The sequence below is a fragment of the Rhinolophus sinicus genome, linkage group LG01 (assembly GCF_036562045.2).
Source record: "Rhinolophus sinicus isolate RSC01 linkage group LG01, ASM3656204v1, whole genome shotgun sequence".
Classification (NCBI taxonomy): Eukaryota; Metazoa; Chordata; class Mammalia; order Chiroptera; family Rhinolophidae; genus Rhinolophus; species Rhinolophus sinicus.
Window position 1 is genome coordinate 15,443,617 of NC_133751.1, and position 17,403 is coordinate 15,461,019.

General features: G+C 39.6%; 1 long non-coding RNA gene across 3 annotated transcripts in view; it reads right to left on the bottom strand.

The window, feature by feature from the left end:
* The window catches only part of LOC141570173 (uncharacterized), a 402,630-nt gene extending 387,914 nt beyond the window's left edge, over positions 1 to 14,716 (bottom strand). For all 3 annotated transcript variants that reach the window (XR_012494127.1, XR_012494126.1, XR_012494128.1), the window contains exon 1: positions 14,071 to 14,716. This is a non-coding gene — a long non-coding RNA (uncharacterized LOC141570173). The remainder of the gene's footprint in view (positions 1 to 14,070) is intronic.
* Positions 14,717 to 17,403: the final 2,687 nt, after the last annotated feature.

The following is a 17,403-nucleotide window of genomic DNA, read 5'->3' on the forward strand; positions in this document are numbered from 1 at the left end:
ATTTAAAACCACTTGATTGTACATAGAAATGCTATTAAAATAGACTTTATTTTAAAATGTTTACATGATACAGTAAAAATGTCTATTATTTGTCAACGTCTCCATCCAATGGAGACAATCCGAAGCCACTGTTCTAGCCTTATGGCTTTTGTTACACTCTGAGAAAAGGAGAGGAGACAGGAGAAAGTGAAATAGAGAGTAATTGGGTGATGGAGATAGTCTACATCTTTTGGGGGTGACGATTACATGGCATATCACTTTTCTTGGGCTACCATAACATGTATCGCAAATGGAGTGACTTAAACAACAGAAATTGATTGTCTCACAATTCTCAAAGCTAGAAGTCCAAGATCGAGATATTGGCAGGCCGATGTTCCCTCTGAAGTCACTAGATAGAGGAGGTTCCAATCCAGTTCCCATTCCTAGCTTGTGGTGGTTGCTGGCTTGTGGCAGTTAACACCGGTTTTCACATAATGGTCTCCCTATGCGCACGTCTCTGTATCCAAATTTCCCCTTTTATAACGATACTAATCATATGGAATTATGACCTACCTTAAAGATGTCTTTTTAACTTATTACCTCTTTAAAGACGCTTTCTCCAAATAAGGTCACATTCTGAGGTACCAGGGGTTAGGATTCCCACATATCATTTTTTGTGTGAGGGGGACACAACTCAACCATAGAACATGGCTTATACATTTGTCACAACTCATAGAGCTGTACACTCAAAATGTGTACATTATATTGCATGTAAGTTGTGCTTCAGTAAAGCTTACTTTAGAAGAGATTGACAACGGTGGAAATTTTAACATGTCAAATGCATATTACAGAACTTACACTCTGAGTATGGTAAATGCTATCAGGATAAACCCTGATGTTGTCCTGCATTCCTTCCAACTACATTGAACCCAGAATATTCGACTCAGCAAAAAGACACCATTTGTCCCATTCATCCTTATGCATGAAGATAACCAACTCTTGTTGAATGTTACTTCTATCTTACTATATAAGCCAAGTGATTTCCTAATAAAAACTGCCCTTTAAAAAAAAAAGATATGAATACAGTTAATATTGACACAATGAGAAGAATCGCCAAAATTTAGGATTCCAAATGATATTAAACCACTTCCCTTTGTTCTCATCAGTGAAGTGCTAGGCCGAAGAGGGTTGCACTTAGATGAGATGAAATCTCACCCTGGAATGAATTGTCAAGGATTCCACAAATCCAGAGAATTGCAGAGCAAAAAGCCATCTTAGAGGCCAACAAGAATACACTCTCTTTAGAGAAGTAGAGAGGTTAGGTGCTTTGCCCAAGGTCCCAGCGATAAAGGAGGTAAAGTGGGGACTGGAAACCACGTTTCCTGACATTTTACCCATGCCCTTCCCAAGCTCCTGCTCTGTCAATATTCAATTCTTGTTGTAGGCAAATTCTTGTGAAAAGTGAAGGACAGAAAAAAAAGTTAATATGATCAGCACAGAAAGGGGAGGACAGAATTTTATGTCCCCAAATGTTAAACCCTAATTTCTTTGTATGATAAAAATGCAAGAATTGAAGAACACAATACTCCAAAATTGAATAAATTATGTTACTTATATTTGGTTATGTCTTTTTTGTGGACATGTAGATTTTTTAAGTTATTGGGTCATTGTGTGAAAGCTTGAAAAATGCAGTTAATTTTTGTCTTAAATTGTTCTCAAACTATAATTTAAGTATGTTTGTAAGAGCTCATATCTTTGCGATTATGAATAGTGCTGCAGTGAACATAAGGGGGCATACATCTTTTCGTATTAGTGTTTTGGATTTCTTGGGATAAAGACCCAGAATTGCTAGGTCATAAGGCAGTTCTATTTTTAATTTTTTGAGGCTCCTCCATAGTGGCTGCACCAATTTACATTCCTACCAACAATGCACAAGGGTTCCCTTTTCTCCACATCTGAGCCAACACTTGTTTTTTGATTTATTGGTGATAGTCAAATGATAGCCATTCTGACAGGTGTGAGGTGATATATCATAATGGCTTTAATTTGTATTTTTCTGATGATCAGTGATGTTGAGAACAGCAACCAAAAAGCCCATCAATAGATGATTGGATAAAGAAGAAGTCGTACATACATACAATGGAATATTACTCAGTCGTAAAAAAAAAAAAAAAAAAAAAGAAATCTTACCATTTGCGACAACATGAATGGACCTAGCGGGTATTAGGGTAAGTAAAATAAGTCAGACAGAGAGAGACAAATGTCAAATAATCTCACTTATATGTGGAATCTAAAGAAAAGAATAAACAACAACAAACAATCAAAAATAGAAACAGACTTATAGGCACCGAGAACAAACCAATGGTTACCACATGGGAGGAGGATTTGGGGGGGCTGGGTGAACAAGGTGAAGGGATAAGAAGTACAAATTTGTTGTTACAAAGTACTCATGGGGGTGTAAAGTACAGTATATGGAATATAGTAAATAATATTGTGCTAACTGTATAGTTCTAGGTGGGTACTAGATTCATCAGGGGTATCACTTCATAAATTATGTAAATACCTAACCACTATGTTGTACACCTGAAACTAATATAAAATAATACTGAATGTCAACTATAATTGAAAAATTAAAAAGATAAAAAAAGAGTTCATAACTTTGGTTAATTAAAATACACTCACATTTATCTTTCAATTATAGAAACTTCTTTGCCTTCAGACATAGCTAAGCCATAGAGAATGTCTCAATCATTCTAATACTCACATAAAACAAAGTAAAATGTCTTTTGTTTACCTCATTAAATATTTTTTATATTAGACGCATAGTTGTTACAAAAAAAAATTACCTGAAGACATAGTAATTTGTAACATGAGTTCTATGAATCTTACACATATACTCATATTCATTCTTTCATTCTTTAAAATTGTTTCTGCCTCATAAACAATTTAGTGTTCATAGGTGAAGGTAGCAAAATGTATAGGCCTTCTCTTAAATTATAAATTTTAATTTTGATAATAACCATAATAAAACAAATTTAAGCTCAGGATGCACTTTTGATATTATCGGGAAATGTTCAGCAGGAAAAAAATGCTGAGAAAGCAAAGCAACATTTAGTTTCATTTAAGCTACCCAGCATCTTAGAGTTCTGCATCTCCCAGAGGACATAATCAATTACTAAATGCACAAAAAGCACTTAATAAATACTAGTTGGATTGAATTTTACCCCCACCAAATTCAGAGAAATTATGGTTTTAAAAGAACAGCAAAACAAAATATTTGAGGTTGCCTAAAGATCAGGGTTCTGTCAAAAACTCTTAATGGCCATGGTCACAAAGTGTATTACAAAGCCAAAGCAACTCCATGGGCAATTTAGATTAAGAAACATCTGAAAAACAAATTGTAAAAGCTAGAAAGATGAAACCCAATTAACCAACTAAGAGAGCGATAGATGGTGGGGATTTCCCTACATTTTTATTTCATTGTTTATGTTTTATATACCAGAAATAAGGAGTGAGCCCTCTCCAAAATGTTGCCTCAATTCTCCATGCAATTTTTGATTTATTAATGATAGCCATTTATTGATGAGTGCCTTTTCTCTGAGCCTGGCAACACTTATGGTATAATTTCCTTTAATGAAATCTGTCTGTGCACTTCCAAACATCCCCTCTCCACACACTCAAGACTCCATCTTCAGAAGACAGGGGAGAGCCTCAGGTCCTCAGAGTAAGACCACCCCACTTGTGGCCTCCACACATCACTTAGAAGCCATGAAGGGGGTGTCCCAGACCTTCTGTTTTGAAGTCACCAGAATTCATCATATTATAGCCCTTTCCATTACTTATTTATATCATCCCAAGAAACTATGACTCCCAGATGACCCTTCATCTTCTCTAACCCCCCACATGTCTCCACATTCCCCAGTCTGTCCCAATCCCTGAGATGCCCCCACTCCTGAACCTCTTCACTGTGCGCTGTGGAACTCAGGTCAGACATTCCCAGCAACCAACGACCTCAGCCTCTTCCCACGAGCTTTGCCGCTCTTCTTAGTCTACTAGATACCTGGATCTCCCTGAGGCGGTTATTTCCTCCCACAGCCCCACACCCTGATTGGGGAGCTTGGAAAGTGCCCTCCTTGTCACTTCCACAGCATCCTCTCTTTACAAAAAAACCTCAGCTTTGAATCTCTCTTGTTTCTCAAAAATCTTAGCACCCAGTTTACTGTTACTCTCTTTCCAACACTACTTCAAACTTTAATCCCAGTGATTTCAATGTTCATATGAACGATTTTTCCAACACCCTGGACTCTCAGACCATGAAACTCCTCTCCTCCATCATCTTGATCTGAACAATTCCTCAACCACAAACTCCCATGGTCACAACCCAGGTCTTGTCATAAGAAATAAATGCAATTCTTCCTTAATCTCAATTTCAAAAATTCTGTTCTCTAACATAAAACAATCTTTCTGCTCCAATAAAATCTTCATTCCTTTAACCTTGCCACCTTTCCACTCATTCTCCTAGTATCTTTCTCTTCCTCCTTATGCAAACTTAAATTCCATTCAATCATTATCAATCCACCCTTGGGAACACTCTCAATTCCTTATTCCTCTCTCATTTTGTAACACTCTTTTAACAAAACTTGAACCCTGACCAAATTCATCTCTCTACCTCCTCTACACTTCCACCTATGCAACTCACTGTGGCTAGAGTGAAAGGGACAAAGATGTCGTCTGGTCTCATTTTAAATTCATGACTTCCAACTTCTAGTGGGCCCTTATTGCTGCCCCCAAATTATGCTACATGTCCTTAAATCATTCACAGTTCCATTTACTAAATGATTATAAGATACCTTCTCCTCTCTTCTTGAATCTCAACACCTTCTTACCCTTTCACACTTCCAAATTCTAACCTTGCTTTCTACATTATTGAGAAGAATTAGATAATCAGAAGATAACTTCTTCACATTCTAGCCACCACTACACACTGAGCCATTTACCAACTTTGGCCCCTATATAGTACACCTCTGCTCCAATGACTACACATCAGTGATCTTAAAGAGTGTTCCCCAATTCAGCAGCACCAGTATCACCTGCAAACTCAGATCAACTGAGACCTACTGAATTAGAAAATATGGGGGTGGGGCCCCCAATCTGCATTTTACCAAGTCCTCCAAGTGATTTCGATACAAGCTGAAGCTTGAGAACCATTTGTGTTCTCAAAAACATTTTTTCAGTTATGCTGAGTCCTCTCCCAGATACTATGTTTTAACTTTTAGGAGCTCAGAGGTAGACATCGGGAGTTTTAATAGTTCCTCAGGTGACTCTAATATGCAAGTCTGAAAACCATTGCTATCAATGAACTGTCCATACTCACATCTAAGGACAACCTCTCAATTTGATTAGTAACTTCCATGCCCTCTTGCCTTCTCAAAAACATTGCTCCAGCAATCCTCTTCTCTCTTGCATCTTCAGTTTTTATTCTCTACTACAGCACTCCATTTTTTGAAAACATGCTGTTCTAAATTGCATTTTACAAAAAAAAAAAAATCCCTCTTATTCCCCCCTCTCCAGTTACTGCCCAATATTTCTACTCACCTTTAAAGGAAAACGCTCTTAAGAGAACTCTCTACTAATTAATTCCAATGCACATCTTTCCATCCTATTCTCATTAAACCCACTCTAATCTCCCCCCACTACCCAGTGAAACCTGAATGTATCAAGGACACTAAAAACCACATCTAAATACAGTAGTTACGTCTTAATCTTCATTGTACTTGATTTCTCAGCAGCCGTTGACACTGCTGATCACTCCGTCCTCCTAGAAACACATTCTTCACCTTGTTTTCAAGAAACCACCTTCTCTTCTTTTGAATTTTTTCTCCCGGCTACACTGGCAGCTCCTTCCCTGTCTCCTCTATTGATTTCCCCATTGTGTTGAGTCTTTTCACCCCTTCCCTTGTGTATCCACACTCACTACCTCAGCGACCTCATCTCAACTAATGATCTTAAATACCATCTAACACTAACACACATAATTGTTTTTAATCTCCTTCCTTAGGAGGAAGGTAAGACCTTCCTCCTAAACTCAAGACTCATAAATCCAACTGCCTACTCATCCTGTCCTAACAGACATCTCCAACTCAACATGTCCAAAACTGATTGTTGAGCATTCCTCAAATACCAAGCTCTTTCCAGTCTTTCCCAAATCAATCAATGGTCATTCTGGCCTTCCGACTTAGAATCATTTTAATTCCTTGACTCTTCTCTTTCCTTCTCATAGCCAACTCCCACCGCATTCAGTCTGTCACCAAATCCTGTTGGCTTTACTTTTAAAATTTATTCAGGAACCCATTTCTTACTACCTCCACTGTATCCACCTGCCCAAACCACCATCTCTCTTGCTTGAATTAGGCAACACTATTCTCATTGGTGTCACAATTCCACCCTTATCTTAAATACAGTCTATTTTTAACTCTGCAGCCAGAGAGATACTTTCAAGCTATGTCAGTTCATGTCACATTTTCACGCAGCACTCTCCAATAGTCCCCTGCTTCTCTCACAGTAAGAGCTAAGGACTTTACAATTCCCAACAATGCCCATCAAGTTCTAGTTCTCGATTACTCTAACCTCATTTCATTGTCCTCTTCTACTCAATCTCTCGTCTGTTATCACAGTGACATCCTTGCTATTCTTCACATCAGCCATGATCTTGCCTCAGTGTTTACACCATACACCTTCAGGCTGCCCCTCCACCTTTCTCAACCCTGCTCTGTACCTTAGAAGGATGAAATCTATGACTGGTGCAGTGGCCTCCCTGTCTCTCTTCTTCCAGGTGGATTTGTCCAATGGGGAACCTTCGAAACATATGAAGGAGAAATGAAAGTTGAGGGTCGTGTTTCCTTTCCTCTCCTTTCTGGTGCTTCCTTCCTGCAGTGTTTTTGCAGGTACTGCAACACTCAACCTAAGGTCCCAATTCCAATCAGGCAGACTTTCAATATAGCTGTCTCTTACTCCATATTCCAATAACCACTTACCAGTCACCCACTCAAGCCTAGTGATGACTGTAGCGCCCCACTCTCTCTCCTGCAGGCTATACTGTCTCTTGTCATTTTCCTACAACCTGCCCACATCTTTGTAATTGATCACGTTTTTCAACTCTCCTCAAAATATCAGAGTTGATTGTGTCATCAGTCTTCGCTCTGACTGACACAGGGCTTTTGCACTTGTTTCCTCTACCTGCGGCACTCTTCCAAGATATGCACATTACTCATTCCCAAGCCTCTTTCAAGTCTCTGCTCAAATGTCATTCTCAGGAAGGCCTTCCCTCTTCTACCAATTTAAAATTGCACTACTCCTCACCCTTTTTTCCCTATATTCCTTTCCTACTTTGTTCCATTCCATGAAACTCATCATCCTCTAATGTACCAACTTATTCACTTATTTGTTTTATTTATTGCTTATCTCTCCTCCCCCTCTGCCCCATTAGAAGCAAAATTCTTTGAGGACAGGACTTTTTGTTTGGTTCTATTCACTGCAATATCATGAACACTTAGAACAGTAGCTAGCTGCAGTAAGTGTTTTTTGAATGCATGCAAAACAAAAACAAAAACAGAACAAGCAAAAGACCTTAAAATCCCCCACAAGGTTGAGAGCTTAAAAATCTTGCCAAGTTTTAGTAAATTATTCTGTGATCAGTTTAGCCTTATCCAAACCTAGGCGAGTTGTTAACTAGAGATTTTATTGAGTCTCACCACGGGTGACATAAGATTCCTATTTGAACAGGTAAAGTTTAGAAAGACAAATTTGCCCTTCAAATTCCACTTTTAAAGTAAATGTTAAAGTCCATAAATCATTTCAGTTGCTTAATTAGAAATAAAGCCGGGTCCCAGAAATGTGAAGCAGGAATAGCTTCAGTTTGATACATGTGATTACTCAGTGTTTTCTGTCTCCTGGCAGTTTATTGATCCTCTGTTTTGTGAGTTTGCAGGAGAAAGTAATTTTTTACTCAAGTAATTTTGCATGGATGAATTCCCAATACCTCAATGCAGTTATTCCTGACAGATGTAGAAAAGCCAATATCCCCGCATTTTTCTCAGCCTTTGGGTCTATAATTCTCTCTATAATTATCTTACTCCCTTAGTTCATCTTCCCCTCATTGAAATTAGGAAATTTTTATTCTTTTTTGAATGATGTCCTCTTGACACCAACCTACCAAGGATGCAGGCACATAAACTCATGAATAATTAAAAGTTAAAAGAGCTGTCACTGATGATTTCACTTGCATCTTGTGCTTAGAAGCCCCTTCCATCTGATGATTTTTTACCCACATTATGGAATGACAATGCCTGTCTTCCTGCATCCACCACTGCCTGCTTTGGAAGTTACCACCACTGCCTGAAGCCTTCTCTGAGAATTCTGTTTTTTCAACAGAAATGAAATATTTTCCAAGGTTAGTGTATGATGGTTAATATCTTTACAATGATCCATTTGAATGTCTTTTACACTCTGGTAGCAATACAGGATAAAATCAAAGAAGGCACTAGCTAAAGTTGATGTCCATTTCATATACCAATGACAAATGGACAAATACCAACTGATGTGGCAGAGAAATTATTTAATAACTAACTGCTCAACAGTTAATATTCCTGGTTGCCATATATTCTAATAATAACTTTTATTTCTTTTCTGATTAAAAAGTCACTTTTATTCATTATTAGAAATGCAGAACACACAGAAATGCAAACTATAAGAAAATAAAACTCACCCTTACTCCCATGTAGCAGACATGGAGACGTGTCACTCATTCCCATTCAAAGAGAAAATCACCAGCCAGCTCTAAGGAGTGTGCCTTTCTGATGGCCTGCAACTCTCACCTCCTTCAGCCAACTGCCTTGGCTTTTAAGCTAAGGTCCTGCTCATCTTGAGGCAGCCCCCAAACGATGGCTGAACTAGGCCACAGAAGCCAAAAATTATGGTAACCAAAGTCAAGGAAGTACTGCAAAGGCCTCCCCGTTTCTACCCAATGCGGTCCCCTCGAAAAGGCAAGTTTGGCTCTGAAGCTCATATTGGCTTGGCAGAGACTCTCAGGTCTACATCATAGTCTGACAGTTCCCCTGCCCACTCCTCCTTCCTTGTTTCTTTCACAGTATTGCTCTCCAATAATCCCTTCTTTTTCAATTGTGGTAAAATACACATAACATACAATTTACCACATTAACCATTTTTAAGTATATAGTTCAGTAGTATTAAGTATATTCACATTGTTAAGCAACCAGTCTCCAGAACTTTTTCATCTTGCAAAACTAAAACTCTGTACCCGTTAAACAACTCCCCATTCATGCCCTCCTCCCCCAGTTCCTGGCACCCACCATTCTACCTTCTGTTTCTGTGAATTCGACTAAAGATATTTCATGTAAGTGGAATCATACAGTATTTGTCTTTCTGTGACTTGCTTATTTCACTTAGTATAATGTCCTTCAGGTTCATCCATGTTGTAGCATGTATCAGAATTTCTTTGTTTTAAGGCTAAATAATAGTCTATTGTATGTATAGACCATATTCTGTTCATCCATTATCTGTCCATGAACACCTGGGTTGCTTCTACCTATTAGCTATTGTGAATAATGCTGCAGCGAACATAGGCAAATATCTCTTTGAGTTTCTGCTTTTAATTCCTTTGGCTATGTACCTAGAAGTGGAATTGCTATATCATATGGTAATTCTATTTTTTGATGTTTTGAGGAACCACCAAACTCTTTTCCATAGCAACAACAACATTTTAGACTTCCACCAAGAGTGCACAGAGGTTTCATTTTCTCCATCCTCATCAACATTATTTATTTTCTGCTTTTTGATGGGTGTGAGATGTTATCTCGTTGTGGTTCTGCTTTGCATTTCCCTAATGATGTTGAGCATCTTTTCATATGCTTTTTGACCATTTGTATATCTTCTTTGGAGGAATGTCTATTCATAGCTTTTGCCCTTTTTTAATTGGATTATTTGGGGGTGTTCTTGTTGTTGAGTTGTAGGAGTTCTTTATATAGTCTAGATATTAACCTTTTATCAAATACATGCTGTGCAAATATTTTCTCCTATTCCAGGTTGCCTTTTTGCTCTATTGGTTGTGTCCTTTGATGCACAGAAGTTTATAATTTTCATATAGTCCAATTTATCTAATTTTACTTTGGTTGCCTGTGCATTTGGTATCATATCCAAAAAAAATCATTGTCAAATCTAATGCAATTAAGATTTTCCCCTGTTTTCTTGTATGAGTTCTATAGTTCTAAAGTATTACATTTAGTTCTTTGATCTATTTTGAGTTAATTTTTATGTATGGTATAAGGTAAGGATCCAACTTCATTCTTTTGCATAAAGAAGCCTACTTTTCCCAGCATCATTGTTAAGCCCCAATAACCCTTTTGTACTCCTAACTCTGTCACAGTGTCTGCTTCCCACGTAGCCCAAACGGCACATCCTTGAACAAAAGGGAGCAACTGCCAAGATTTTGTATCTATCCTCCCAGTCCTATTTCTCTCTCCTTCTGTCCCTATATCACACAAAAACATACACATTTGTACTGCTGTATGAGTTTTGTTCTTTTTAATGACAACATATATGTGTTTCTGTTTCATTAGATATTTTCAGTACCATCAAGTTTAAAAACTCTGTAGTGATTCCTTGTGTGGCTGTACCATTCTTTACTTAACCAATACATTGTTTTTAATGACCATACAACAAAAGATTGAGTCTTTTTTTTAAATTCTGTTTCCTTTAGAAGATTGACCTACAAAACAATCTGTGTTTTAATTATAGAAAAAGCTTTACTGGTAACTTATTGATGATTGGCTCAATTATTATTCTCATTCTTCCTTTACATTCTTTTATGCAAAAATACATATTTAGCCTTCCACAACTTACGTAAAAATAGAATTTGCTAGGCCTTTCATCTGATGCTCCATGAGACCTAAGAACACACTTCATCCCAGTCTAGTTGTAGCCAATGGGGTTCGAATTCCTTGAGGCATAAGATGCTCTGGGATAGCAAAGTGATTTCATGCCACTATTATTGCATTGGACCTCAAGGCTGACCAATGCTAAGAAGCACACACCCCATTAACCTCCACACTCTCTTGGCCTTGGAAGTCCTAACCCCTGTGTGGGGACAGAAGCAGGAGTGCAGTTTCCAGGCTCTCGCCCTCATATGGAAAGGTGCTCACTTGGATAGTAAATGGCCATCAACTGTGATTGGATGGCCATCAGCTGTGGCTAGTTGGCCGTCAGCTGTAACCAGTGAGCCATTGGCCACTAATATAGTTGCCATGGTTACACTAGCAGAAAAATGGGGGGCTAGCAAGAAGATGGTTGGTGGCTGAGCCTGCAAGCAGTGCAGTGAGGGTTGCGAACAGTGTGGCTCCTGCTTCCTGTGTCTCCAACCCAGCCGCCAGCGAGAATATAGTAGTATGACTCCCCTACCTATGGCTCCGTGGGTGTTCCTTTTTGGCCTCACCATGTCCTGCATTCTTATGTGGGGAGCGGGAGCAGAGACCTCACAGGCCACCCCGCACGACACCCAGGAACCTACTGATTCACTGGCTGCGGAAACTCTGAACAATTCCTGTCCCCAGGGTAGGAGCAACTACAGGCCGAGCAAAGCCTTGGACAACAGGAAACCAAGCTCCCCTTTGGCCTCTGGTTGGCTCTGTGACTTCAGCTACAGCACTTAACTACAGCACTTACATGTTCTCAGCCTTGTTTTCCCCATGTCTAAATTAGCAATAGCAATGCGTTCTGCTCAAAGTTGTCATGAGCTTCAAATAAGGTCACATGTGGGAAGTTAATTTATAAATTGAAGGCTTAATATAAATTTCAGTTGTTATTCTTAAAAATTAGAGAGCCTGATGCAATTGTGGAAGTAACTACGTAGTGATTTCAGTGCCCTGGGCTTCTTGGAAAAACAGGAGGGCAGGCAAACCACAATTCTCTCATGTAACAAACAACTTACCACAGCTGGTCATGCTTTTGCCAAGCTGAGCTAAGGTTCCCAAACACTAATTGATTGACAGAATAGGTTTCAGTCCGGTCATCAGCAGCTTTTTACCTCCCACTGAGTATCCTCAGCAACCAGCGCTGGAGATTTTGAGTCCTTAGGCACTCACCAGTGCTCAGAGGGTCTAAGTCGTCCTTACTACAACCACCGTAAACTTTAGGTAAGGTTGGCACAATCCCCTGGGAGAACAAGCAAATGCCAGTAACTCCAGGCCATTTGCCATTGCCAAAGGGTGAAGTCATCCACTCCAATGTGAAGAATGCATACTGCCTCACTCATCCTTGGGAAAAGTTACAGCCTATGTAAAAGTACCAAAGGCCAGAGCCAACCTGGAATTCTACATCTTCCAGAATGCTCAATCTCTAAGGTAAACAATCCATTTTACCTGCACTATCTCCACTCCCTTCCCCACCTGCCCCGACTGCAGTCAAATGCTTCTGAAATCAAGGAACTCCGTCTTATTTAAAGTCTTCACTTTTGAACATACAAATGAGAATGTTCACCATGGTCATTCTATATGATTATAAATGCCTGTGTCCTTACTCTAGTTAAGAAAAGGAGAAGCAGTTTTCTGATTCTGTGTTGAAACACCTGAGAGATTACATTGTGTAATCTTTTAGTCAAGGGGAACTCAAGTTGGAATCAAGGATCCAGCCTGCTTCTAAGGAAAGGATCGAGACTTATGGGAATAGAAAGTCAGTTTGACATTGTTGATAACTCTGGATACAGAACTGTGTCAAACAGGCATCTCAACCCAACTTAAAATCTTCCCGTTTCTCATTTGTTTGTCTTGTTCTTTTGTTGTTTTTGGTTTATATACCACATATCAGTGAAATCACATGGTTCTCTGCTTTTTCTGTCTGACTTGTTTTGCTCAGCATTACTCTCTCAAGATCCATCCATGTTGTCACAAATGTTCCTACATCATCTTTTCTTACTGCCGAATAGTATTCCATTGTGTATATATACCACAACTTCTTTATCCATTCATCTATCGAAGGACATTTTGGTTGTTTCCATGTCTTGGCCACCGTAAACAAAGCTGCAGTGAACATTGGAGCACACATGTCTTTATGGATAAATGTTTTCAGATGTTTTGGGTAGATACCCAGGAGAGGGATTGCTGGGTCATATGGTAATTCTATTCGTAATTTTTTGAGGAACCTCCACGCTGCCTTCCATAACGGCTGACAAATGAGAAACAGAAACTCATAGACACAGACAATAGTTTAGTGGTTGCCAGAGGGTAAGGGGGGCGGGGGGTGCGGGGTGGGAGATGAGGGTAAGGGGGATCAAATATATGGTGATGGAAGGAGAACTGACTCTGGGTGATGAACACACAATGGGATTTATAGATGATGTAATACAGAATTGTACATCTGAAATCTATGTAATTTTACTAACAATTGTCACCCCAATAAATTTAATAAAATAAAATTAAAAAAAAAAAAAATCTTCCCCTGGCAGCACTGAGGGGGAAGGGAGGGGACAGGTACTGCTAATACTACCTTACTGAAAGAAAAAAGTTACTGATGGTGAATTAGAACTAAAGGTCCATTCTCCAAGCTCCTGAGCTTCAGGAAGTACAGAGAGAGGTAAAGAAGGAGGAAAGAAAGAAAAAAACCTATTTTATCCTTAAAAAAGTGACAGTATTTGTGTAGGTTGCAAGTCTGAATAAAGCTAAAAAGGATATATAAGTAGCATGTCTCCACTTCTATCTCACAAGCACATTTGAAAAAAGTCAAAAATCTATTTCTGAGGTCTCTCAGTATGTTATTCAAAAATAATCTTTCCAACATTACCCTGGAAGTCCACCCCCGCCCAAGTCACTTCCCAGCCCCTCCTAAAATTCCTCCCATGACCCGCCCTGCTCCGGCGACCATCCCACACCGCCCTTAGGCACCGACACCTCAAACTCCTCTTTTTCATCTCCATTTCCGGCTTCCAGATGGGGCCAGCTTCCTTCACACCAAGTAGATTCCTTTTGATAAGTTGAGCAATGAGCCTGATGTCATCACATAAAAAGGCTATATTTCTGTTCTTACCTTACTTGTGCTCGTTGTGATATTTTCCATCACTGCCCATCTCCTCTATCGGGCATCCTTCGCCTCCGCGTCTGGGCTATCTCTGTCTCCTAGCTTTGGTTCTACGTCTACTTCTGTTCCTTTTCAGACTCCTTTTGCAGGTTTCCTTCTCGTAATGTACTAAATGTTTGGGTTTCCATGGCTCTATCCGAAGCCCTCTGTTCTTCTAATTAGCCTACCAAGCATCCCTGGGCCAGCTTATGCCTGCTCACCTGCCGCTGATTACCCTCTGGCTCACAGCCCTACTGGCTTTCAAGGCTGTATATCCAACTGCGCATGTCCTACAGGCCCCGCCTACTCAACACATCTGAGCGCTTTCAAGCCTCATCTTACATTGCTGTGAATGGCCCTACCTTCCCCCTGGTTACCATGGATTAAAAAGCCCAACAGACATTCTACCTAAATACTCTCCTTTTACTTGCTTGTCAATATCCAGTTAATCACCAGGCTATAAATTCTATCTCCTTCATTTGTCTCAAAATCATCTTTTCCCTCAGTCTCCAGTGGTGGTGTTTTAGTTCATACTCTTATGATTTCACTCCAGGCTCACTCCATACTAACTGATCTCCCTGCATCTACTGTGCCGCCCTCCCCCTTTAACCTATCTCTGGTCACAGCTATGAAAATAGTGATTAAGAATTTAAGGATTCTGAGTTACAGGGCTGAGAATTTTAATCACAGACTAGTCATAGTCCTATGGGAAAGATTCTCTAAATTTCTGTTTCCTTAACTCTAGAATGAACTTAATAACACTTTTTTTAAAAGGTTTGTTAGAAGAATTAAATGAGATGCTATGTTCTTAACCTCTTAATCTCTCAAACTAGTAAGCATTTCCTGACACATAAAAAATTCTCAATAATTAAAGAAACGCTTCATTTATTAATGCCATCTCACTACAACAAAAATATGATTCATTATTTTACATCCCTGATTATAATCCTAAAATTACTTTCCAGAGCACCTAGAATATGTTCACACGTGTTTTCGTTTCTGTGAACTTCACATGGTGGCTTCTGCCTACCTTTGCTTCATCTTCTTAGTCACCCTCATATGCCATCTCTTCCATAGACACATGGGACGTTGTACTTTTCAAAACACACCCTATTTTATCTTCAGCATCTCCACACTATTGTCACGTTTATCTAGAATGCCTTTCTCCATTTTATCAGCTAGAAGATTCCTATTGATTTTTTAAAACTCTTATAAAAATCTCAAAATCTCCTGGGAAATGCCCTCTTTCCCCACAGTCTCCTTTCGAGGCTCCTCCACGTGCGTGGGAACAACACTCCACGTGCACCTACATCTGACTGTAACAACAGCAAAGCTGTTATCATCTCACTCTATCTGTGCTTCTTAGCTCCACTGCCTCCCAATGTCCCTCGAGTCCAGTACCATAAACATAATTTTTTTTAAAAAAATCAATACCCAGAGTCAGTTCTCTTTCCATCACCATATATTAGATCTGGGTAGTGAACACACAATGTGATATGTAGATGATGTATTATAGAATTGTATACCTGAAATCTATGTAACTTTATTAACAGTTGTCACCCCAATAAACTTTAATTTAAAAAAATCCATAGGAATTTTGTCTATGTCTTCACCTCTTCATATTCCTGGCACTTAGTAAGTGCTCAATACAAGTAGATAAAAGGAAGAAAGGAAGAAGGGATAGAGCAAACAGAAAGTTAAGAATGACTGGAGCAAAGAAGTAAAAGCAAAGCTATTTCTTACTTTGTTAAAGTCCCAGTGATATGAGACAGACACCTCACTATAGAAATTTCCCCCTAGTTTTCATTACTCTTCTATTCAGTTTCTTAATCCTAGACTAAAGATTGCTCCTAGCCTGAATCACAGAATGTCTCTCACCCCAGCTTCAGGTAACTGCTTAAAAGTCTATGACTTCCCAACATCCCCCAACCCATTCCGGACCCCCCAGGCCAGTATCCTTGTTGATTGTAAGAATTGAAGCCTAATGTTCTTGAATTAGGCTCTATAGATCTAATGGTTTATTAATTAAAATCTATTTTTCCTCATTTAGGGACTTTGGGGATACAGAGGATACCCCAGGAAGACTGTCAGTCCCAACCAAAGAAACCAGCACGGTCTTCCAGGCAGATCTCGAGATCCGTTCCTCACATCCGAGATCAGATAGGGTGGGAGTTCCGTGAATCCCCCAATAGGTAGGGACAGCTCTATGCCCCTGCCCAGCAGGAAGCAGATACAGAACAGCAGACCTTCTGTTCCTCAGCTTCTCATAGAGATTTTATGGGTATCATGTCTCTCAAGGGGAAAACAAGGCAGGTAGTTAGAGATAGACATCGGGTCTGCATTACCGCCCAAAAGACCTCCCTCTCCGTCCAAATCTTCCCCTTTTCATTGTAATTATCTACCTCTTTTGAGGAACAAAAGGGTACAAAATACCCAACTAGGTTAGGCCAGTCACTCACACCTGCACAGTAAAGGCCACAACGACCTTCATTTCACGTGGGCCTCATTATACCATCATTATAATATCATACATATGCCTGGAAATTCATTATAACAGACTGAATTCTGGGAAAGAACATGTGCAATCTAAAAAGATGAGTAATAGCCTCTTGTCAATCACAGGTGTCAATCAAGTGGTCCCAAGCCCGGAAAGGAACAGCCCATTCTAGAAAAAAAAAGGATAAAAACCCCAAGTCCTCGACAGTCAGGCCTTTTTTTGAGCCCGGACCCTTGGCCCGTTGGCCCTTTGGGCCTTTGAGCCTTTGAACTTTTTGAGCTCTTTTTTGAGCCTCTTCTTTTGCTCAGCCCACTCCAAACTCTTTGGAGTATACTATCCCTTTTAGTACTGGCCCTTGAGCCACTGCTTTCTGCTCGGGCCCATTTCTATTTCTTTGAAGTGTACATTTTCTTCTAATAAACTGCTTTTCACTACTTTACCTCGGTATCTCATTCAATTCTTTGCTTGAGACGCCAAGAACTTGGACACTGCGCCAAGGAGGGTTCACCCTCCGGTAACACCAGGGTGTTTTTTGTCAGCTTCTGCAAACTCTCCCCCATTCTCCTGTAGCAAGAGATATTATAATCTCCCACGTCTGTGCCTTCATCTCCCTGCAAACAATCTCCCAGGAAGCTCTGTTCCTATGCTCCCTATTCAATCAATCACCTGCCTCCAGCCCCTTTTTTAGCCACTATAATCTGCAGATCTTCATCCTAACAAATGATCATTTATTAATACTGAAGAGATTTATCCCTTTGACATTTTACAGTGCACTTAGAGGAAGGGAACAAAAGGACAACCTGTGA